The sequence below is a fragment of the Coturnix japonica genome, chromosome 4, assembly GCF_001577835.2.
Source record: "Coturnix japonica isolate 7356 chromosome 4, Coturnix japonica 2.1, whole genome shotgun sequence".
In the NCBI taxonomy this organism is placed as follows: Eukaryota; Metazoa; Chordata; class Aves; order Galliformes; family Phasianidae; genus Coturnix; species Coturnix japonica.
In genome coordinates, this window is record NC_029519.1 from 22,496,379 (window position 1) to 22,519,908 (window position 23,530).

General features: G+C 37.0%; 1 long non-coding RNA gene across 1 annotated transcript; it reads left to right on the forward strand.

Moving 5' to 3' along the window:
- Nucleotides 1-16,283: 16,283 nt before the first annotated feature.
- LOC107313080 lies at nucleotides 16,284-22,920 on the forward strand. The gene is made up of 3 exons (XR_001554784.2): nucleotides 16,284-16,365; nucleotides 20,627-20,794; nucleotides 21,285-22,920. It is a non-coding gene; the product is annotated as an uncharacterized LOC107313080 (long non-coding RNA).
- The last annotated feature ends 610 nt before the right edge of the window (nucleotides 22,921-23,530 follow it).

The following is a 23,530-nucleotide window of genomic DNA, read 5'->3' on the forward strand; positions in this document are numbered from 1 at the left end:
TCCTTTCCCCATGAGATCTGGAAGCTTTGTGTTTCAAATGGAAATAAAAGCCAGAGATATTGCAGTGAACTGGTCTGTCTTTGCAGAGGTAGTGCACGCAGGCCAGCAACATCAGAATATAGCAAGGTAACTGTGGTTCCCTTTCCTTGCGTATGCATAGGATGAAGTTGCCTCCTGCAAAAGAACCTTCAATATGATATATTGCATAACTGGCAGAAATATAGTGTTTTTATATATATGTGTGTGTGTGTGTATATGTATATATAATTTTTAATCTTCTCAACAAGTGCAAAAGATCAGAAATCAAACTTGTGAAGAAAAAAACTGATGCTCTGTTTTACTTGTACATCTATACTTTTGTGATTCAAATAATCGGTAACAGAAATTGTCTGGGTCTATTATTACTGTTTTATAAAGTTGTATGCTAATACCTGTATAGCTGATCTCAGATTCTGGAGGGTGTCTTGGTTTTGATGGTGTTTCCACATGCAGAACACAGTCACTTCATTGGTGACAGCTGTGCAGTAAAACAAACTTTGAGTGCTTCCTTAATGTGTGATCTTAAATTCTGTGTCCTTTGGGAGTTTGGGTACTTGAATTAAATTTTCTTCCTAAGTAGTGTTTTAGTTTGTTAACATTTTGTTTGGAAGGGTATAGCATTATCACCATCCTCTACAGAAGCTAGCAGTTAGGCTACTCAGAAAGATGGTTATGCTTCTAGTATGAGTGAGTTACAAGGTTTCTCCATCTAGGGTTAGCTCAGAGAATCACTACAGCAGCAGGAATCACAGGCTCAGACAGTGAGCAAGCAGAACAGAGTGAGGCATCTGGAAAAAAGCAAAACAACAAGTAGGCTGAGCATCTAATTTGTTCTTTGTTTTTCAGGTTAAGTGATGTAGGCATAAGAAACAGAATTTTCAGTCTGCAGAACTGTTTGTCCTAACAGGCCTTGTGCATAAATAGATTCAGTGAAGTGTTTAAGAGCTTTTCTATGATTGGATAGGGCAATCACATGTTTCCCAGCTGTGAGTGCAAATACAGTCCATTATTTTCTAAATGAGCTTGAAATTCATGAATACAGTAAACACCCAAGATGAAGTAGATTATCTCTTTCATTTTCTGTGCCTGCTTTTCACCTTGGCAATCTTATTTCCCTCTAACTTGTTTTTATCATCTTTATGTAATTTCCACACCTATACAGTCTTCACTGCATATAGCTTTCTTGTTACGCTCTGATGTTCAGAGGTTTGTGAAACTGTGTTTGAGAAGATGTGAGTATACAGTATCTTTGAAGTCTTGCACAGAATGAAAGAAGTTGCAGTGCTATTACCAATGCTGATATTTTGATGAAGTGATGCATCTTCTGATCCAAACAGGCTATTCTTTGGTCTGTGAATCTGAGATGTGAATTTATATTTCTAAATGTTTATCCTTTTTGAAATCTATGTAACTGCACAAAAAGTTTTTAAATAGCTTTCTTTGTGTCTATATGCTTTGCTTTGTGTGGTGCTAGATGAAGGATACTTTCTAAACTAGCATATGTTGTAGTATTATTTGTATGGATTACTGTAGCCTCTTAATCTGACGGTACGTAAGTATCTTAAAAGCTGTATACTAAAAGTCTGAAGTGTAATATTTAGAGCACTTTCCAGGTAAGTGTGTGATGTATATCTTAAGGTGCTAACCACAGCTGTAGTGACACTTCACAATTAAGTAATAATAATAAAAAAGATTAATTGCTCAAAGACAATTCATCCAATCTCGAAAATTAGTTGTCAAACCATCAAGTTATGCAGAACTGTATTCTTCATAAATTTCTTTTCACCTTTTCAGAGCTCATTTCTCACTTTCTTCCCACATATTTTAGCATTTTAGCAGAACACCCTACCTGTAATTTTTATCTGTGCTATTTCTTCCCCCCCCCTTTTCTTTTTCTCCTTCCCTCCCCTCCATCTTACAGTTATCACACCTGTCAGTGTGTAATTTTACTGGCTCAATGGTTTTGTTTAAGTTCAGAATTTCAGTTGACTCCCATTGAAATCAGCTTTATATTGACATCCTAAATGCAGGTGCGGAGGCCAAGTTCTGTCTGATAACCACAACTTTTGGTGGTGGCAAAGGATGGAGAATTCACCATTGGTATAACAATGGAGATACATGTGGCCCAGGTCAGGCAGATCTTATGACTGGGAATAATTCGAGGCAAATATCACAGATGTCTATTTTATTCTTAAATTGTTTGTTCTGCAGTTTCCAGTGCGGTCTGGCATACTGGCATTAGGCTAGGCCTCCCAGGGCAGCATCAGTACAGTGCTCTGCACAGCTGCACAACTTCCTCATAACTATGTGGTGTCTGAAGTAACAACGTAGTTTGCTCTGAAAGTAATGCTTCCTATTTATTTCCATGGAATCTTCAAAGAGTATAATAAAAGTAGTTGATAGAGCAAATTCTCAGCTACAAAATATTTTTTTTTCAACAGTCACCACCATTAGCTATGTATTTCTATTGGCACAAATAAGAGCCTGCACGCTGCACTTGTAAGAATCTGAACCAGTGAAGGTGACCTGCAGTCACCACTGCTGAAACACGGCACTCACTGCCTCACTGTAATCACATCCGCTGTTTGATCTCCATGAACTTTCAGCAAGTGTTGATGAATGCCAGAGGGTGCTATTTTTTTTTCACATGGAGGAATTCAATGACACACCTTTGCTTCATCTGCATTTCCATATCAGAGGCTGTTTTGTCAGACTGCCCCTCTACTACCGTTTGATGCTTGGTGACAAAAAATAAGGGGATACTGGCAGGGAAGTTCAAAATCTAGTGCCAAACCACCAACTTCTACCTCTGATGTAGAACATGATACAAATTTGCCAACATGAGCAAATTTGAAGCATTACTTTTGGAGCAGGTCTTATACAATAAATGTAGCCCTCCAGCCATGGGCATGACACCCTCATACTGCAGGCATAGTCTGTCACTTAAAATCAGCCAGCTGAGGGGCAAAGATAATTTAAAATTATTCATATCTTGTATTCTGCCTCAGCAGTTCTGTCTGAGAACCTGCATCTCAAGAAATAACTTTATTCTTGATCTAGTTCTTCTTATTTTGTAACTGCCTGTTGCATTTTTTTTTATTTTTTTTTTCAATCTCCATGCTATACTTATGCAGTTAGGTTTGCACAGGTCCATTTCCTCCAAAAAGAAGTAAAAAAAAAAAGAAAGGAAAAAAATGTTGGGAGGCAAGTTTTGGTTCAGCAGTTCCATACTTGTGATACTGAGGCAGAATGCTCTGTAGTAGAGCCAAAATTTGGCTTTTGGACCTGGTGAGTCTTAGACTGCAGGTGCCACAGGCTCCTGTGCAGAAGTACAAGTACAGGTCTCCCATGTCCGGCAATAAATCTTTGTTCAGCAAGGACCAAAAACATTAACCTAAGAATGTTAGATCTTGTACTTCATCTTATTTTTTGCACTGTTTTAGTGAAGAAAAAGAGTCTGAGTGCTGGAATTGGACTGGAGAAAATGACAAGGAACTCTGGTGATGCCAGATGAACTGTGGAAAATTGCCATGACATTTTTGCATTTTTTCACTGACCATAGATATAAAAAGTGTTCTAGTAATCATGAAGAGATTCTTATACACATTGCTCTTTAATGCTTCTTGGATGGAAAGCTTAGAAAGTGTTAACAGTAATCTTGTTGCCAGTGGTTTTTGGCTTGGCTGCCAGCATCATCTCAGGTTCTCTAAATAGACACAGCCAATTAGTGGTGTTTCCCATCCTGCTCATGGATGTAAGTGATTTCCAACAGAGAACAACTCAGAGAGGTTTCTGCAGGATGAACCAATTACCAACATCCCATCGGCAAGGCTGGTAGCACTGCTTGAGCTGTGCGAAGCTGGAAGCCGTTCTCACCCACTACAGCACGCCTCTGTTTTACAGGTTTGTATGCATTTCAGTGACACCAGAAACTGTGTCTAGGCGAATAATGCTGTGATTGTGATTTAAAATGCTGTTTCAGCAATGCATTATCATCTTTTTTTACAGCAATCATAACACTGTAGGTCAAGGATGCAGGGTCTATATCCAGCATATACATGTGTACTTTTTATCTCCATCATGTCTGCCCTGTTAAGTTTACCCTGCTGATAAACATGCTTTGTGGAGACAGTCCTGTAATGCAGAATTACTGTTTACTCATTTTCATAATCCTCCCCAAGCGGCTACATCTTGCTTGCTTGTTCAGTCTTCTGAATCGCTTGCTTTAGTTCAGGGTAACTTACTACAAATTATTCATTATTTACTCTTACATCAGTTATTTATTTACTGCCTTCTTGGCAGTAGAATGGATCTTAGTAGGTAAAAGGACCAGGGCTGCAAAAATGACTTGTTTTCAGAAAAGGTTGTATAAGGCCTATAAAAAAATCATTACAGATCAAGAGGGCTGGGACCCAATTAGTGGGTCTAAGAGTCTACAGTATCATCAGATTTAGAAGCAAAGAAGTTATCTGAAATATACAGCAATAAAAAGTAGATGTTCATTTGAAACTTTCAACTCCTGCTGCTCAAGTTCAGTGTTTCCCCTTACCCCTTTGTATTGTAATAGAACATTTTTTTTCCTATTAATATATGAAATACTTTTTTTTTTTTTTTCCCTGAATTATGTGCAGGCACAAATCTTGCTGCTTCTGTTCCTAATTCTAATATCACCAGGCTGTCCAAATAAATAGCCATAATAAGTCACATAAAAACCTGATCAGGTGAAAGCAGGTACACTCCTTTGGTTCATTCTTTGGTTTATATTCTGAAGCTAAACACTTGGAGAGCTTCTTTTGACACATTAGCTACAGTCTAGAATGGCATTTACTTAAAGAACATGGAGGTTAGAGATGCTCGTGCTGCTTCATTAAATCATCATTGTCAAAATTTTAATGAAAAGTAAAAGGAATATTTGTATCTTCCTGGACTATTGTTGCCTTTAACCATTTTGGATGATTAAAATACGTAAGTTAGTATTGTTCAGTTCAGTTTAATACGTTCAATGGTCTGGAAGCAGTGTCTTTTTATTTTTAGATCATGCTCGTATGTATATAAATACTTATATAGTATTTATTGGCAGTTTGAACTGAATTGTTAATTAAATTCTCTGCTTAAGTTCCTACAAGCTAAATTGTAGTTGATGAGAGGTAATGCTAAAAACAATAAATCCTGAGGCTATTTCATAAGTATTGTCATTTAACTTAAATTAGATTCTCCATCAATGTAAAAAAAAATCAATTCTTAAATGCCATATTATTGTGAATTTCAATAGCATGTTCTGTATTTAGAAATACTACAAGATTCATACGTATGCATGTGGAAAGGAAAGAATTGGAAATTGCATTGGAAGTCCTGATGCACACGGATCTTTACAAAAACAGAGGTGCCAACAGACCTAGCCCTGCAGATATAGAACAGAGTCTGGTATTGTGCCAATAGTCTGCATTAATCATTTAGTATTTTGCAGAAATAACTGAAATGTATCATTTTTTCTCATTTTCAAAATCTGTATTGTTTATATTGAACACTGAGCAGAGAACTGAGTTTCATGGTGTGGTGTGTCTTATTAGAGTTAATTATAGGGGTTTGCAGTAGCAGTATCGAACTTATTTCCCCAAAAGGATAAGAACAGTACTTACCTGTTGTAGACTTTAATTGAATGCTTAATTTATTCTTCGGAAAGATGTCTGTTCTCTCCAGAGAAAACACTGGTTGAAGTTTAAATAGTACTTGTTCTCTGATCTCAGAGAACAAATAGCCCACGTGGTGGTCTCTCAGATGGGAGCAGCTGTTCTGACTTCTGAAGTCTGAACCATGTTGCTTTTCTCAGGAAGAAAAGAAAAAGAAGGGGATCCTGGCCATTCTGTTTGTATTGATGTTTGGGAATCTCATTCTGAGTGGAGAAGTTTCTGTATTTAGGAAAAGAGGAGGGAAAACTGTATTTGGTGATTGCTGTATGCCTAGTAGCTTTGACAGCATGGGACTTTGCAAACAGAAATACAAATAACTTGAAAACCAGCTCTAGGGAATGTGCTTTTGTCCAGACAACACTGTATTACCTCCAAACTGACAGTTATTTCAGGCATGCCTACTCAAATTCATTGAGGAGAATGGCATGTGGGAAGCACATGTAGTTTTCTCAGAAATGTCTCAGGAATTCTAAATTTCTGCTGCATCTTCTAACAAACAACAGGGTTCTGCCTTGTTAGTGCCTACAACACAGAAACAAAGAATGTCTGATATTTTTCTTAATTTTAGAGCTGACATAAATTATTCTTTTTCTTTCCAACAGTTTTTATTGAACTAAGATGGAACTGTGCAGCTCAAAATCTAAACAGTAATGAATCTGAGATCTAAACCTTCATTTGATGGGATCTGAGGATGACGATTCTACTTTCAGGGGAAAACTGTTGGTTATTTGTGATATAAGGTGGAATATTTAAGCCCTGAGTAAGCAATACTTCTTCTGCATATATAATTGATGAATGCATTAGAAAGCAGGCTGAAAATGCATATGAAAGTATTGCCATCTCTCACTGTTTCTGGTCACAAAAGACTGGTTTGGAGGGTTTGCAATAAAATGTGAAACCTTTCACTGTCCTTCAGCTGCTCTCATTCTTTGTGAACTCTTTTGTGTGAGCTGCATTACACAGGGGACAAAAAGCTTATCACTGCAATAAATTACTTTTTGCTGATGGACTGCTGAGGAGCTCTTTTTGCCTAGGGACACTGTTTCATTCATCAATTGGCTGAGTTCCTAAATTCTGCTTGTACCACTGGAGCCTGTTTTATGGGGGCGGATTGTTGGCACTGTATTATGAGATGGCTACCACAGCACTGAAATATGAAAGCTCAGTGCATCTCAAGGAGGCTGATCAGGCTCCAGAAGGCTTGTTACTTGTTTCTGAGGAAGACCTGTTGTCTGTCCCAAGGCTGCTTAAAGTTGAGAATGTGAAGCAAGGTAGAAGAACATGGAACAGTGGAGGTGTGCATTCATGCATCACATACTGATGGGGGAAATGTTTAATAACTCAGTGTATAGATCATATAACAATCATCATGTTTGTCTACCATTGTCAGGTGGATGGTTATATAATTAGGTATGTTTTATTTAAAAGAAATGTATCCTGCCTGAGAGGCTTGCAGTTTTCTTGGTTAAGTTAACAAGTGGTGATACAAAAACATCGCCAGGTTTTCCTAGAGCAGTACCAGTGGGGGTTCCTTTTGCTCATCCCACTGATGCACTTGTGAACCAGTGGTCTTTGGGAAGCATTTGTGATCAGAGAGGGCAGTTCTTGGGGCTGAGGGCTCTGTTGGAGGTTTTGCCTATCTATAGAGTTGACCATAGCCATCACAGACCAATGGTCATTTCTGGCAGAAAGGAACATCTAAGTAGGAATAGAAAATGTCAAAGCCTTTATACAAGATGCAGACATGAAATCTAATACTTAAAAACCCCAGATGGTGACTGTTGTACCTGTTGCGCCAAAGCTTTCCTGTATCCTTTTCTCATTTGCGTTGTCAGTGTTTGTTTTCAGATGATGATAGATATCTAACTTTTACAATTAAAATAAATAAATCAAAATTGAAGTTTTACATAATTCTTATCTTAAGACTGCTTTGGAATAATCATTAGAGGCTTTGTATTACTGTCTGATTCCTCCTGGTCTTTCCACTGTGTGGCAGTCACATATGCATAACACAGTTTTCTAAGCACCATTAAAATCTGTTGATTTTTATTTTAGACTATTCTTGCATAGGTGGAAGTGATAGACAAGAGCTGAGAATGAGATCCCTGATGTGGCCCAGTAATGGCGAAGCACTGCTTATACCTCCACCGTTGCTGGGGGTCCATGGGGAGCATTCTTTTTCTCACTTTTTCCAAAGCACTTAAGTTGTCTGCAGGGTTCTTTGAGTGCCTTTAGGGGAGCAGTCTGCAGGAACAGAATACTCTTCTGTGATTTTGCTGTAGGCAAAGGCATGCAGCCTTCTTGCAGGAAAACTTCCAATAGAGTCAGTTTACTTAACAAAGAATCTGACCACCTTCTGTCTTAGACAGAAACAGGAACTAATCTTCTGTCATTGCAAATGTTTGTTAATGTCTCTACAAGTGTCATGTCTTGTCATTGTAATAGTCTTGTGCATATTGCTGAAAGAATTTCACAAAATCCAAAGAAACAATTCTATATGTCAGAGTATTTAAATTGGTTGTTATTAACAAAAGAATTCAATATTTATATTTAGATATTAAAATTAAATAGCCTGGCATAAAAAGTAATTTGAAAGTTCCGCTAAGAATTCTTAGTTCTGTGTGGACTGGAAATTGAGCTATTTAATTGCACATCTTAAAAAGCATCTCCTCAGAGGCAAAGTTCAGGACCAAATTCACCTATTTTCTGTAGTGTTGCGTGAAATAATGTTTTTTTAATCATTTGCAAACGTGAAATTCAATTATAATCATTTGTAACATCTGTTATATGTAGGAGAAACTGTACTTCAGTAAATATGTAAATAATGGAAAAGTCGGTGACAGAAGTTTCTGTAACTGGAGTGACTATGCTATTCAGCAAAGATAGAAGGGCTTAGAAAAATTCATCTCTTTGATTTGTCAAGGAAAAGTTCTCTGTATAACAAGCACAAAGCACTTTGAAAAGTCTGATCTTGTCACTCATTGATAGAGAGTGCAGAGTTGAGTGAAAGTGGTAGAATTGTTTGTGGAGATTAACTTATTTAAATTTAATTCCTTTCTGTTTGTAAAATATTGCAAGATCTTGCTCAAGGGGTGCTTTTTTAGAGTTAAGCTGGTAAAGAAAATTAAAATATTTGAAGAATATGAAAACTTAGTCTTCTATTTCTTACCTATGAACATTTATGACTCTTCTCTAGACAACTTGACTTTGTTCATCTGTTTCTGTCATTACTGGCATGACATAATGTCAGTCAGACTTTATAGCCCTTGGCCGCTAGCACGTGGCTGCTGCTCTCCTCTGCTTGCCAAATGCTTTGTCATGCTGCTGCATCAGGGTGAAGAAGCATGTGGGGCAGATACATCACGACCTGTATCATGAAGATGGCACCTTAAATATAAAGCAATCCTTCGGCTTTCTTGCTTCAGCTGCAAGCTTGCGGGCTCTCACCTTGTTGGGGAAATTCAGCCACTCATACATCTGCTGGGAAAACAACATGGCAAATAATCCAGGAGACTCCTGGAGTTCATTGGTGATAAATTTCTGTTCGCATATAGGACAGACCCACTGGAGGTAGAGCGTTGCTGAACCTGGTGCTCAGCAGCACAGAAGACATTGTTAAAGGGATTAAGAATGGAGGCACCCTGGGCTGCAGCAGTCATGCTCTGATCAAATTTGTGATCTCAAGGAATGTGGGCCCAACAAAGAGTGGAGTCAGGACCTTGAACTTTGGAAGAGTGAACTTTAGCCTGTTTAAGGAACTGTAGGATGAGATTCCCTGGGAAACTGTCCTTGGGGACAATGGAACAGAACAGAGCTTGCAGCACTTTGAAGATGCCTTTCTGAGATCACAACAGTTTTCCATCCCTCTAGCATAAGAATTTAGGCAGATGAGGCAGTAAGCCAGGATGGCTGAGCAAGGATCTGCCAATGAAGGCTGATGTGGAAAAAGGGGAAAAGTATAAAGAGTGGAAGCTGAGGATGGGTGGCCTGGGAAGAATATAGGGACACTGTCTGGATATGAAAGGATGGAGTCAGGAAAGCCATGGTGCAGATGGAATTAAACTTGGTGAGGCATGAGGAAAAACCATAAGGAACTCTTTAGATTCATTGGGCAAACAAGACAGGAAAAGGAGAGTGGATCCCTTCTGATAAACGAAAAGGGAGAGCTGGCCTCCTCAGATCTGGGGAAAGCTGAGGTACTTCACAAGTTCTTTGACTTAGTCTTTGTGTCCAGTCAGGCTTCTCATGCTTCTCATGTTCCTGTGTCTCCTATGAAGAAAGGTTTGAGGTAGTTGAGCTTGTTCAGCTTGGAGAAGAGAAGGCTGAGGAGAGACCTTGTTATGGCCTTTTAGTACCTGAAGGGAGCATATAAGTAGGAGGAGTGGGACTGACTTTTTACATGGTCTGATAGTGACCAGACAAGGGGGAATGGCTTTAAACTAAAAGAGGAAAGATTTAGATTAGATTTTAGGCTGAATTTTTTCACTCAGAGGGTGATGAGGCACTGGAACATGTTGGCCAGAGAGGCTGTGGATGTCCCATCTCCAGGGGAATTCAAGGTCAGGTTGAATGGGATCCTGGGCAGACTGATCTAGTGGTTGGCAACCCTGCCCATGGCAGTGGGTTGAAACTAGATTATCTTTAAGGTCCCTTCCAACCTATGTACTTCTAGGTTTCTGTGATTCCATAAATAAGATTCAATGAAAAATGTCTCAAAATGTCTCAACTTCTCAAAACTAAGGAGTAGATAATGGAGTTTTCAATATAGAATAGCTCATGCTTCAGGTTCTTCATGCAGTATATATTCACTTGGGGGCTCTGGCTGGACATATATTTCATATAAATGAAATACTGTGTGATAATTTATTACGTAAAGAAGTAAAGTAAATGTTTATTGCATTTATTTGGTCTTTCCTTACAGTACTATTCTGTTCATATTTCTGCTAGTTACCAATCAACATACATGCTAATTACTCCCTCTTAATACTTCTCTTTTGTATTTTTAATTGTTTCATTGGAAAAAGGAAGAAGAACTTTAAAGATTTCACTTTCTTGTCATCTTTTATTCATTTTCTTCTTTTTCCTATCAAGGGAAGAAAGAGAAAGTTTACTTGAATACATCTTGAAAAGAATTCAGGTTCAGCTTATCTGATTTGATCAACAGTGATTTAAAGCCAGGCTTCCACTGTTTCAAGTACTTTAATTGATTTTTTCACTTACTGTGGGTCTGAAGGGAATGGTTTCATTGCTTTGCCTATAGGTTTACATAGGATTTTCATTAGTTTTGTCAAAAGAACTGTATGACAGATTTAAGGTGGTAGTTGGGCATCTTTTTGTCAACTGAATGCATGTTCTGCTGCTGTTTGCTGGGAAAATGGAATATAAAGAATATGGCCCTGGGGACCTGGAGTGAAGTTTATGTGGCTATACGCTGTAAATATGTGCTACAACTGAGCACAAACTAGTTCTTTTATGATTCATAAATGTTTTATAATCCATTTATTTATTTATTTTGGTTGCTCTCTGAGTCTATAAACAGCCGTGGCTGGTGGCTGTGGTTAAGCATCTACAAAGATGCTTGCTGTCATGCAACTCTGGGTTGAGGTGTCTCTGCTGCTGGTGTATGGAGTTTGAAAGCTTCTTATCTCACTCTCAGCCCTTCTTCTCACTGACTGCTGTGTAAGAGCCTCCTGGAGAAGACCTTCAGGGTGACAAGAATAAATGTCTATGCCGTCAGCCCTCACTCCCTCCCACACCCAGAAAGAAACACACCCTGAAACCTAAAACTAAAAATTGAAAGCAACTAGTCATGCTCAGCAGTAAGCACACGTAGGCAGTAGAAAATATTCCCAAATAATTTACTAGCTTGCTGTGCAGGATGTATGTGGAAATGAAGGGCACGGTTCATTGCTGTTCACTGTATAGCTTTATTAAATGTGTCTGTATGTGATATCTGTGCTGACCTTCATTGTGCATATAAAAGGCTATTAAGGAAATAATTAACTGTGAATCTGTTTGCCTTTGTGTAGCTGCAGCAGAGGCCATCTATTGAAATTGTATACAAATTATCAAATTTACTAATTAGCACAGATGGTAATGACATCTCCACTTTTTCTTCCCTGTTGTTGACCCTGGAAGAACCTTTTTTGTTTGCTTGGGTATTTCCACCTAGTTTTTACTAAATTGCTAATTACAATTAGTATTTTAGTAGTTGCTTTACTAGTTTGCTTGGTGCACCATAAGTCATCTATTTTTATCCTATTTAGATGTAAAAAATGTTGATCCATGGGGTTAATTGTACATTTTTTCTTCCTTTAATACTCTTTGTATTTCTATATTTTTCATTTACTATTTAATCCATCCCAATATTCTTATCCTTCACATCAGAGCAGTGAACTTTTGATTTCTTTAATATGTCTCTTTGTTCAGGCCTCTTTGTGTTATTTTCATATCAGAATATCTGTTTTCCACGATTTCTGCTCTGGGGCTTAACACTTAAATAAATGTCCAGTGGATGGGTTGGTCTGGAGTTAGTGTGTATTGCATGTTAAGATAAAATCTGATCTGGCAACTGTATAGCAAATTGCAGGGCAGGTCTGAGCACGTTCTACTGCGAAGACTATTTAAAAAACAAATACGTTAGTTCACTCCAAATTAGAGGATGGGAAAACTGAAATGAATGAAGAAACTTAATACAATGCAAATTAGTACATGTATATCATTAACCTGACATCTCTCTACAGTACAATAGTCTAAGTAAGTTGCTTTCCAATAAATAAGAGTGTCTTCTCTGATTAAAGGGTAGTAATTGGCTTTTCTATGTTAATGGTGCGGCTCAGAGCAATTTTATAATAACCTCCTAAATGCTTGTTAAAAAATCAAAAGAGCAAACAAACAATAAAACCAACTCCAAAACATAATTAACAAAACAAACCCTCAAACTCCACCAAACAAAATGCATGCACAGACACCCCAACACTATTGCTTTCAACAAATGCAGTTACTACTTTTCTTAATTCATTGTAGTGAGCTGTCAATGAATTTCACTCTGTTAGATGCAGATCTGAATTAGCTAGGGTTGTGATTTATATGATTTCTGACTTGTTATTTACAATTTTTAGTAAATGTTGCCCATTGCAAAATAAATGTAATTAATTTATAGACAGTGGTAAGCAATTGTTTTTCATTTTGGTGACAATAAATGTGACTGAGGTGTTGTCTGTTTTAAGGTTAAAAATACACAGTTTCCTTTGCCAGAGCCTGAAAATGAGTTATAATGCTTAGATCACAGATATTATCAAATATATAGTATAAAGCTGGAATAATTTATTCCTAAAGAGGATGTTGCCTTACCAAGCATAATGTTTGTGTTGGACCTACAGCTGGCAAAGGGAGACCCATCTTTCTTTCTCAACTTTATCCAAGATAACACAAACACAAGGTGCTTTAGCTTCAGGTTTGTTTTCTGTCAGATGATTTTCAGTCTGGATCCTGGATGCTGCCTGATTTAGGCTGTCCCATGGAGAGATATGCTACTCTGTGCAATGCTGATTGTGTCTGTGTCTGTATATTCAGGCATGTTTTCCAAATCAGCAGGTCCACCACAAACCTGCACTTGCAAAGGCTTCAGCAGGTCACCTGCTCCTGACACATTTTCTGCCATGTCTAAGTGTTTTTGTGCCATTCTTCCTTGCCTGAGTTAGATGTGGTGATGCTCACCTTAGACAGAGACTGATCCTTCAGTGGGTTGTGCACAATGTGACCTGTGTAAAGCCTGATAATGATGAAAAGGAGGTGAACAAAGCTGCATGTGTCTTTATAGTTTTGACTTCCAGCTGGGGTTTGCCCACTCAGATGTACAGGTATGGTATTCCCTGTAAGAAGTCCAAGATGTGGAACACCTTCTCTCAGGGAACAGGCTGAGGGAGCTAGAGTGGTTCAGCCCGGAGCAGAGAAGACTCTAGGGAGAACTGAATGCAGTATTTTAGTATATAGAGCGAGATGGGACTGTAAGAAAGAAGAGGACAGATTCTTTAGCAGGTTTTATTGTGATAGGACAACAGAAAATGGTTTCAAACCAAAAGCTAAAAAAAATGTCACCAACATGAGGAAGCAGTATGTGCTTAGAGGACAAATAGAAGAGTACCTACTGCTGTGTAAGGATTTAAGGAGTCCATTTCTGTCAAGTCTCTGAAATCTGTGGAAGATATAGCTTGAGAGGAATGAATAGGAAGGTCAAAATTGGAGGTAAAAATAAAACATTTAGCTTACAGATAAATATTAGTAAAACTCTCTGAATATGACTACAAACACACAAAAAAATTTTGCAAGCACTGTATAAAATTATAAAGATAATAACACGAAGGACTTAAGGATCTTTTCAGGAGGAGGATATGTTAAATACTGAAGGAAAACTTTCACGTTTCTATAATGGAAAACAATTGCAAGACTTATCATGGAGGATGTGGTTCTCTATCTTTTTCATCATTCTTATTCCATGTTCAGGGAAACATGGAAATACAACTTTAAAACTGCACATTATTAATTGGAAAAAGTCCTTGAGGGAGAATGAAGGAGAGAAAAAAAAAAATAATAAAAAAATAGGAAAGCTTTCTGATCTTACTGAGTTAGAACATATGGTTCCAGTATTTCAGGTCTTGTCATAAACTGCACCGAGGAAGAAAGATGTAAGAAAGATTACAGTCTGTCTTGAAACAGAAAATATTGAAATTCTTTTTTTTCTTCTTTTGAACGCATCAAGATCAGCAGTACATCATAAAGGAAAAAAAAAAAGAAAAAAAAAAAGGAAGGATTAAACCCTTGAAACTGAATTTAGTTGAAGAGAACCTGAAAAAAGTCAGTTTTCCTTCAACACAGATAGCGAGACTATACCAAAGTATGGATTGCTAGCCTGCTAAACTCAAAAGAAAATGATCCCAAAGAAAAGATAGGGAAAAAGTTAAGAAAGAGATTAAAGTTTTATTAAAATGACTTGTGTTATTCTATATAGTAATATGCAAGGATGAAAAAGTGAAAGAATTATAAAGGGAGAAAGATAATATTTCATTTTCTGTGAAGTTGGTGGGAAGGACACATTCTGAACAAACAGAAAGGAATAGACAGAATGTAGCAGAAGAAAAAAGGTATGTGAGGACAGACACAGAAATAGATTCTAAAAAAAAGTGGTATAGAATTATTTAAAAGACTAATTATTTTCTTAAAGGAAACAGATGATTTTGTACATTTTTATTATGAACGATGTGCTGGAAAAGTAATTAAAAAAGAAAAAACCCAGCAGTTAACTGCTACCTAAATCATAATTTCTTTCATTTGAAATGTGGAAAAGTACTCTGTAGATGTTTGTGAAGGGATCTTAAGATAAATAAGATAGCAGACATAGATATCTATTCCTATACTGGATTATGTAAAATAAAAAAAATTAACTACTGTACTGATAGATTTAGTTATAATCATTCAAGTAGGAAGCCTTTTCTGGAATGAAGTAAGGATTTTGTAATAGTCAGAAAGGAGAAAGCTCAAGAAAATGCTTGTAGCATAGATCTATTATATTAAAAAATGCTGGTGGTGAGGTTTTTGTCAGCATGCTGGCAGTTATATTACGATGTGCTTTGGTTAGATATATGCACTTAGATCAACTGGGAATTTTTATAGACAGTCTATTTGCAAATACTATTGTGAGGGCCCTAGAAGTGCTGTGTAAAAGGCTTAAAACATGGTTATTTTGTCTTTTCTTGATCCAGAATATAGATTTAATTTTAACAAAGTGGGAATATATGGGCATTGTATAAGGCAAGCATGAGCTTTAGAAATGCGTATGATGACAGACAATTAAAAAACAAATGCATTGCCTTGAAAAAGGATTTATACCTCAAAATATATGAAAATTGGTTGCTGATAAGTATGGCTGGGAAAAAATGAGCAAAGGAAAGACTACAGAAGAGATGAGAAAGAAGATGGAGCAATGAAGAGAGAGATGGAAATCAATATACTTAATACAAAACCTGTTACAAACTGCATCACTGGTGATTACTATCTCAGGAAAGGTGTTAACACCTACTGCCTAATATCTTGTTTGTAACTTTAAATGTGTTTGAAGACCCGTAAGTCTTTAAGAACTTAATCGTGCTGAATGACAGTAGCCCTTTAGATAGGTGATTCTGTCTTTAGGAACAATGATCATATGTAAAAATATGAGTCATTCTGCTAAAGGAGAAAGGACCTCATTATTCAGAATGCTTGAAAATAAGAAAAGGAATATGTTTTCAGTAATTTGATTTTTCTTCTTGGAACAGCTTTGATACATGATGATGATTAAAGACTGGAGAATGAGATGTATTTTAGATCCTGAACTGTCCAACTGTATTAACAGCAGCAATTAACTCATGATACTTTTGAGAGAAAATCAGTTGGATGTTGTCATAACTTTAATGATGTACTTATTTTGTGCAGAGGTGGGGCTTCAAATTGGGTTATCTTCCATTCATGGTCCAGTAGACCATATCTCATCTAATCAGCTTGCTTTGTATTTTCATTTTAGGTTAACAGATTTTTTTAAATCATTGCATCCTCAGAGTTGAAGGAGTTAGAATCTCTAGCCCCACCTTACACTTGAAAGGTATGTATGCAAGTTTTCATACGCTTTCACAAGTGGCAGAGAGCAACAAGCATCACTCATTTGGTGCATCTGGGGTTCCCTGCTTGCATACTATACTGTGAGCTCATATACAAAAAAATTATGAGTTCTCTTCAAAATAGCAAGACAATAAACCACAAAAAGTTGGCATCCTTTGAGTGAAAATGGATCCTGTAGAGAAATTAAAATGTAAAGTACCACTAAAGAATATTTTCAGCTGGAGAAAAGATGAGCTGAGGCAGATGTCAAAAGAAATGTATTTTACATCTCAAAAGATGTCACAGCAGAAGTGCTAGCCTGTGGTTCGGAGATGGAGTATGAAGATAGCAGATGGTGTCAGAACACAGATATCTGACAGAACAGAACTGAAGAATCAGAAAGCTTCAAGTAACTGTTTTGAGTGTGTAGGCTTTAGAAGTGAACCAGGGAAAGGCAAAATCAATATGCCACTGTTGTAGACAGTCAGTAAGAAATGTATAGTGAGTGTAACATCATCCTAACAGATAAGTTAGCAAACACACCCAGGTTAGCATACTGCTTGCAAGCTGAAGGAAAGGACTAGTCGAAAGCCTGTATAGAAATGAATTTCAGTAGATCTCTCCTTGAGCTTTTGAGTGTTGGTTCCACTGCAACAAGTGGAATCAGGTTAGAAATTAAAGGTTCTTGTTTTGTTTCCAGCTCATTTTTATTTTTCTGCAGAAAAAAATGCTAAAAGTAAATAAATAAAAAAAAATTCTTTGCATTGTTATGGGCTTTTGAAATGCATAGAGATAAATATGTGAGATAGTTCTGTTCAGGAATCTAGTAATAAGATCCTTTTCTAACTTCCTCAAGTTAAAGAGCAGAGTGCTTTTTAATAATTTTCTTAAATGGGAAGTTCATCTTGATAACTTCCTGAGGATGAGCTACTTAGACTGTTGTTGGATATGATGAGTTGTTAAGTCACTCATATAACTTCTTTCACAGCCAGTTTGAAAAGCCATTTTCATTTTTATTGTAACTTTTTTATTCTAATCATCAGATTATAGTTGGTCATTGCATGCTTTGTAAGACAACCTACAACCTTTGTACACTGCTGCTTAATGCATCTCTTCAGTGCCATGTGTTTGTGGGAGGCAGGGTTTCTTTTGCTAATCCTACAGTCCTGAAGTTTAGGATAGTACTATTAATTCTTGGAGTGAATGCAGGGACAGTTTTAATTTTGGGATATTAGTCTGCTATGGATGAATCTTTGGGATTTATTTCCCTCCCATGCTAGCTGTGGCTTGCTCCTTGCAAAGAGCAAGCAGGATCTTGGAGCAGAAATACAGACCAGTGGTGGAGATGCCCACAAGCTAAAAAATGTTATGAACACAACTGAGTGGATGCAATCTTCATTAGTTGTTCTTGTTTTAAGCACTAAATAACAAGAGGACTTCTCATCATAAAAGTGATGTGGAAATCTGGAGGCTCAAACCTGTCAATAAATGGCCTTTTAAATTTGGAGCAGTTTACGTTAGCAAGTACTTCAGATGCAGAACAAAAATCTTATTTTCTACCAAGAAAACAACCTCTCATCAGTCAAATCACCTAGCCCAAACTCCTGTTAAAATAATAAAAATAATAATAATATGATAATTTTTGTAAGTCATATATAAGTAGGAACCACAAAAAAAAAAAAAAAAAAAAAAAATGTCCATGGACATCAGCACCCTGCTTTATCTGGCTCTCAGGCCGGCACTCAGACCTCTGAATGTGCTGTGATTGATGGCTCCTTTGGGACTGCCATCTCTGCAGCCACTCTGTGCATTGAGCCATAAGGTATGTAGCAAAACTGCATTGGCACAGTTCCTGAGAAGATGATATCCCAGACTTTAAAGAGGGCAGCTGGAAGTTTTGCCAACTCTTCTGTTCTATCTAGGGTCTATATGAGTTTTCCAACTGCTTTTTTTTTTTTTTTTTTTTTCTGAAAGCTTCAGCTGTTGTGTTTTTTGCTTATTTAGGAATATGTTGTCCTTTAAAAAGGCATAGGCTTTCTTATTTTTGAAAAAACTGATGATGTAAACACATGGAAAATACACCTTCAGAAGACAGTAATTAATTGCAATGGTAGTGTTTTGACTTGAGGAGTCTGACGTGACTTTTAAGTACTTTGGCTGGAAATAGTCTGTGTCTCTTGAGGGGAAGGGAACAAGGAAGAGGGAGAAAGTGGCTGAACAGAGCTTTCTTGCTTCCAATTTGTCATGGCTGTCTTTTACAGCAACCCTGATATACCTCCGATTTATACCCAGCAGCTAAGAGTAATGAGTCTGTAGCTAACTCACCACAATCACCTCTCCCTTCTGCTTGTGAGTGTGGGTAGAGGTAGTTTCATAGTTTCATAGTCTCGTGCGGGTTGGAAGGGACCTTAGAGGTCATCGAGTCCAGCCCCTGGGATTTGAGCCTCTGTGTAGCAGAGCGGCACTTCTACCACTTGCGCCACAGGGGAGATTCAAACTCCGGTGTAGTGACAAATCAGAGCTACAAGGTTCAATTTCTAAAGAAGTATTAGCTGAGAAATTCATTGCTAGTCTGCCGAAGAGAAAGAGATGGTGCTGAATCCAAGAAAGGTGGAGCTAAGATATTTTAGGACAAGGCCAGCTGCCTAGAATATCTTAGTGGCAGGAAAGGGTCCAGCTGTGACATGAGGTCCAGTCAGGAAAGATTCATATGTTGTATACTCCTTGTTATGAAGCAGATTAATTTGTTTATTTGTGTGTTATGGCACTTTAAAAAATGCCACCATCTTTCTATATTTCTGTATTTATGAGTTAGAGTTCCAAAGGTACGGAGTTCAAGTAGGTGGACAACTGCTAGGACTTTTGAAGGTAGTTTGCATGAATTTTCTGCTAAATTTGGATCTAGGACTCTATCAAAAGAGATAAATGCTATGTTTGTATAAAGCACTTCTACATTGCACATCTGCTGTGGTGATGAGTGTTATAGGTAGAAGAAACAGAGTGACTGCAGTGCTTTTGTGTATATACATTTATGTTTTTATTTTGATTTCACTTAAGCATACTGTAAGAATTTTATCATAGGAGTACAAAAATTCTTAGGAAGATTTTATAATTTCTGACACACTTAATTTTGGTCTTCTGCTCAGAAAAGTGTTGCATCTTCCAGAACCTGTGCTTCACTGATGTCTTTAGAGCCAGTGTAGAAAAATGCAATCTTTAAGCCATACAGTGCCCATGCATATAATCTACATTGGAGGAAGATCCACTTTTGTGATTTTTATATGTCCAAGCACAACTTTTAAAGCTATTTTCAAATTTGCTTTTCAAAAATAGTTATGACTAACTAATGCTGCTGATGTGATTATTCAGCATCACAAAATACGGTGCTCAGTTAGATAACTACTGTATGTATTCAGAGTGATTCTGTGATCTCACACTGTGAGAATAACTCCTAGTGTAAGGCCGAGAGAAACTGAAAATACTCCATTTATATGTAGAAAACTCGTCATCCAGGTTGGCAGACTTAATCACAAAGAGAGACCGATAAGTAAAGGCTTGGAATATAAAAGGGAAAAGACTACATAGTTATACAGAAATTCCTGAAATAAGAAAGTATGTTCTGCTGTATTTATACAGTATTGTACTGTAGTTATTAATATTAAAAAGATGAAGGATTTAATGACCTATTGCTAAGGTGCAGAAAGTTGCCATAGTATAGAGTGATCTGCATACCTGAAATAGTCGACAGTGATACAGTACTGTTAAAATTAACATGAGAAAACCTTCACCTAGTGATCTATGTGGTTGAAAAATTGAATGTTGGTCAGCAGTGTGCACTTGCAACAAAGAAAGGCAGCAGTCGTTTAGACTGCATTAGGAAAAGCATTGCTGTCAGACTGAGGGAAACAATCCTCTTTTTAGCACAAGTGAGACACATCTCGAGGGCTGGCACCCCAGTGCAGGGCCTCCCCAGTGCCAGAGTAATAAAGACATAATGGAGAAAGTCCAGTGAAGGGCAATCAAGATGTTCAGAGGATTGGAGAACTGAACATGTAAATAGAGGCTGACAGTTGAGACTACTAGCTTGGAGAAGAGAAGGTTTTGTGGGAATCTCATCAAGATTACTCAACCAGTGGGAGTAATGAAGGTGGAGTCAGATTTTTGTCAGTGTATCCAGTGATGTTAGAAGAGGCAGTGGGTGAAGAATGAAGAACAGAAAATTTTGTTTAAACTGGAACTTTTTTTTTTTTTTTTTTGCTATAAAGGTAGTCAAGCACTGGAGCGAGTTTTATAGCAAGTCTGTGGGATGCCGATCTTTGGAGATACACAAAACCTTGACTGAGCACGATCCTGAGCAACCTTGCTGTAGCTGACCCTGTTTGAGCAGGACAGTGGTCTAGGCCATTTTCCAACCCCAACCACATTGTGATTCTGTGAGTTCCAACTTGTAATGATAATGGATTAATATGTGTTGTTTAAATTGGTTTTGCTTTATACTGGATGATAATTTGAGTGTGGTTTCAACAGAAATATAAGAGTTTAAAATTATGTTATATACCTAATATGACGTGGGATAGTTTCCATCAAACATGGAATTATTTGAGCAGATTCTTGCATGGAAATCTACATGAGATTGTTTTAAGTTGCAGTTCAAAAAGCATATTTTATCTTTGATATACAGAAAGTGGTTCATGTTTCCTTGCACATTTTCACTCTTCAATGGGAAACTAGTGTAAGAGGTCATTAGTTTAGCAAGCCAGGACAGATTACTGCTGGTGACGGACTTGATTTGCAAAGCTGGCCCAATCAGAACATCTGGTTAGAGTAATGGAATAATTACTGCTGCTTTTCCAGCTTTATTCTGCCATTACTTTTCCTTCTGTTTTCGTGTTAAAGTTAAAAATGGATTTCTTCCTTTTGCAGGAAGACTGATAGAAATGTACTGTTACTGTTTAACTATTGCCACTGCTGGACTCATGAATTTTTAAGAAGTTAAACAGAAGGGCACGAATAATACCAAGTCAAAACTTGGTTTGTACATCAGAGTATTCACAGATAACATTCCCCCTATTTGCTCTGTCCTCATCCAGCTTCTCTCCCCACTGCATTGCTATTATCATTTCAAAGGAGAAAAGAACAGAGAGAATTTACAATATGGATTTCTTTTTCACTTTCTCTGTAATAAAATGCAAACAACTTTATTTTCTACAAGGCTATCGTTGCTTTGCTTTTAATCAAACAAACATCATACCCATTAATTATTGTTTTATTTAATTAGGAATTGAATGATTGAGAAATAGTTCTTGGTGGTTCACAAAGATGCCTCTTGAGCTGCCCAACAAAGTTATAAATAAAGAAGGATGTGAGAAAGTGGTACTTCAAAAGTTCCATGTTAATGTTAATATGAAAGAACTCTCCATGAGTTATTTGCATTAACTAAAGATGACCTGAGATCAAAGTCAGAGCCCATTGGAGTTTGAGCTTCCAAGGTAGCCTAGTTCTGAGATGTCTACTGAAATCTTCCAGAAATGAAATATAAACTACTATAATGTGCTATCAAAACTGTCAAGCTGGTTCAGCAGAATGAGTGATATGTTTAAATTTGATTGTTATTCAAAAGCTCCATGAAAGTAGAATACATGCATCCAAATGGCCAGAAGCGACTTCCGTGTCCAGTTATCAAAAACAAGCTTAACAAAAACTGTCAAGTTCTGAATTGTGTTTTTTTAACACACCGTAATTTGATAAAATGATTACCCTTAAGGAGGACTTTGTGTGTAGATTAATAAACATTTTTCCTACTTAGCTGTACAAAGCAGTGATTAAAATAAAAAGTAAGTAATTTCAGTTTTAGCTCTCTTGTGAAAAATTTAAATGTTACATTTGTCAACAATTCTTCAACAATATTGTAAAGTGTGCTGGCACAAAAGGTGAGGGTTTAACATTAAGCAAAGCTTGATAGACTGTAAGTACTCACAAAGCTGCTCTTGTTGAAAATGACTGAATATGTAAAATTAATTAGTATAGTTCTGATCAGTGATTCTCTCTCAGTAATAGTTTAACTGGAATTAATAATCAGCGGCTTTTTGTATCTTTTAATATATGCTTCTGACTTCGTACATTAAAAATACAACTGAAAGTTTTGTTAGGGAACCTTGCTGCAAGCTCTCATCTCTTTAAAATAAAGGCAAGACAAGCTTATGGAGAAGAAATGTAATTAAAGTCGTGGAAGAAATTGAAGGGGGTGGGTGAAATGAGGACAGCAAAGATTTTTCTCTCCCCTTTAAAATCCAAAGCACGGGGGAGATGGAAACCAGAGAGCAATGCAAACCACTTCTTAGCTCATAGCAAGTTACCTCTAAAGTGCTCAGCTAAAACTTCTGTTTTCTAGGCCTTTTGGAAATCCACTGAGACTAGTTCTCTGTGTTCTCCAGTTTTAGCACAGAATAGATTAAATACAGAGATATGAAGCTAAGAAAACATTTTAAATGTTACTTTCTGTATTTGATGTAGGTACTGTGGTCCTTTATTTCCAGGTCCAGTAATGAGTTTCACAGAAACTTGGTGCTTTTCTTGTTGTGCTGTATTGTAGACTTGTAGTATAAAATGCTTTCACTTTGAGGAAAAAGATGAGATTTTTTATAATTTAAGAAGAAAAAGATGCAAGTTAAAAGTGTAAATGTGTACGTCTAAAAAATAACAGATTGAGAGAAAAAAGATTTGAAAAACATTGTTTTAAAATGGTCTTATGAAGTATTACATGCCGGGAATTAAATTTTTGTTGTTTAATGGTTAGATAGCTTGAAGAAAATAAATTCAAGATCCAAGGAGTGCATATGAAACATTCTGACAGACATGATGTTTGTTGTTACTGAGAGCAATTCAAAAAAGGCAGCTTTTGTGTTTTGATGACACAGTAAGAAGTATTTAAAATTTTTTTTTACAATAAGTCTAAATTTAAAGTTGCTTGCCTGTTTTCATTTCCAATTGAAGTTGGATCTTTTGGAAGATAGACAGGAGCTGGACTGAACAGTCCCTGTGGATCCTTTCCAGCTCAGGACATTCTGTGATCTTATTTGCCATACTACATGTATCACTTTACTACTGGCAATAAATTTGCATTTAGAAGCTTCACTGCTGTTCCAGTGGCTTTCAATAGATGGCAATTC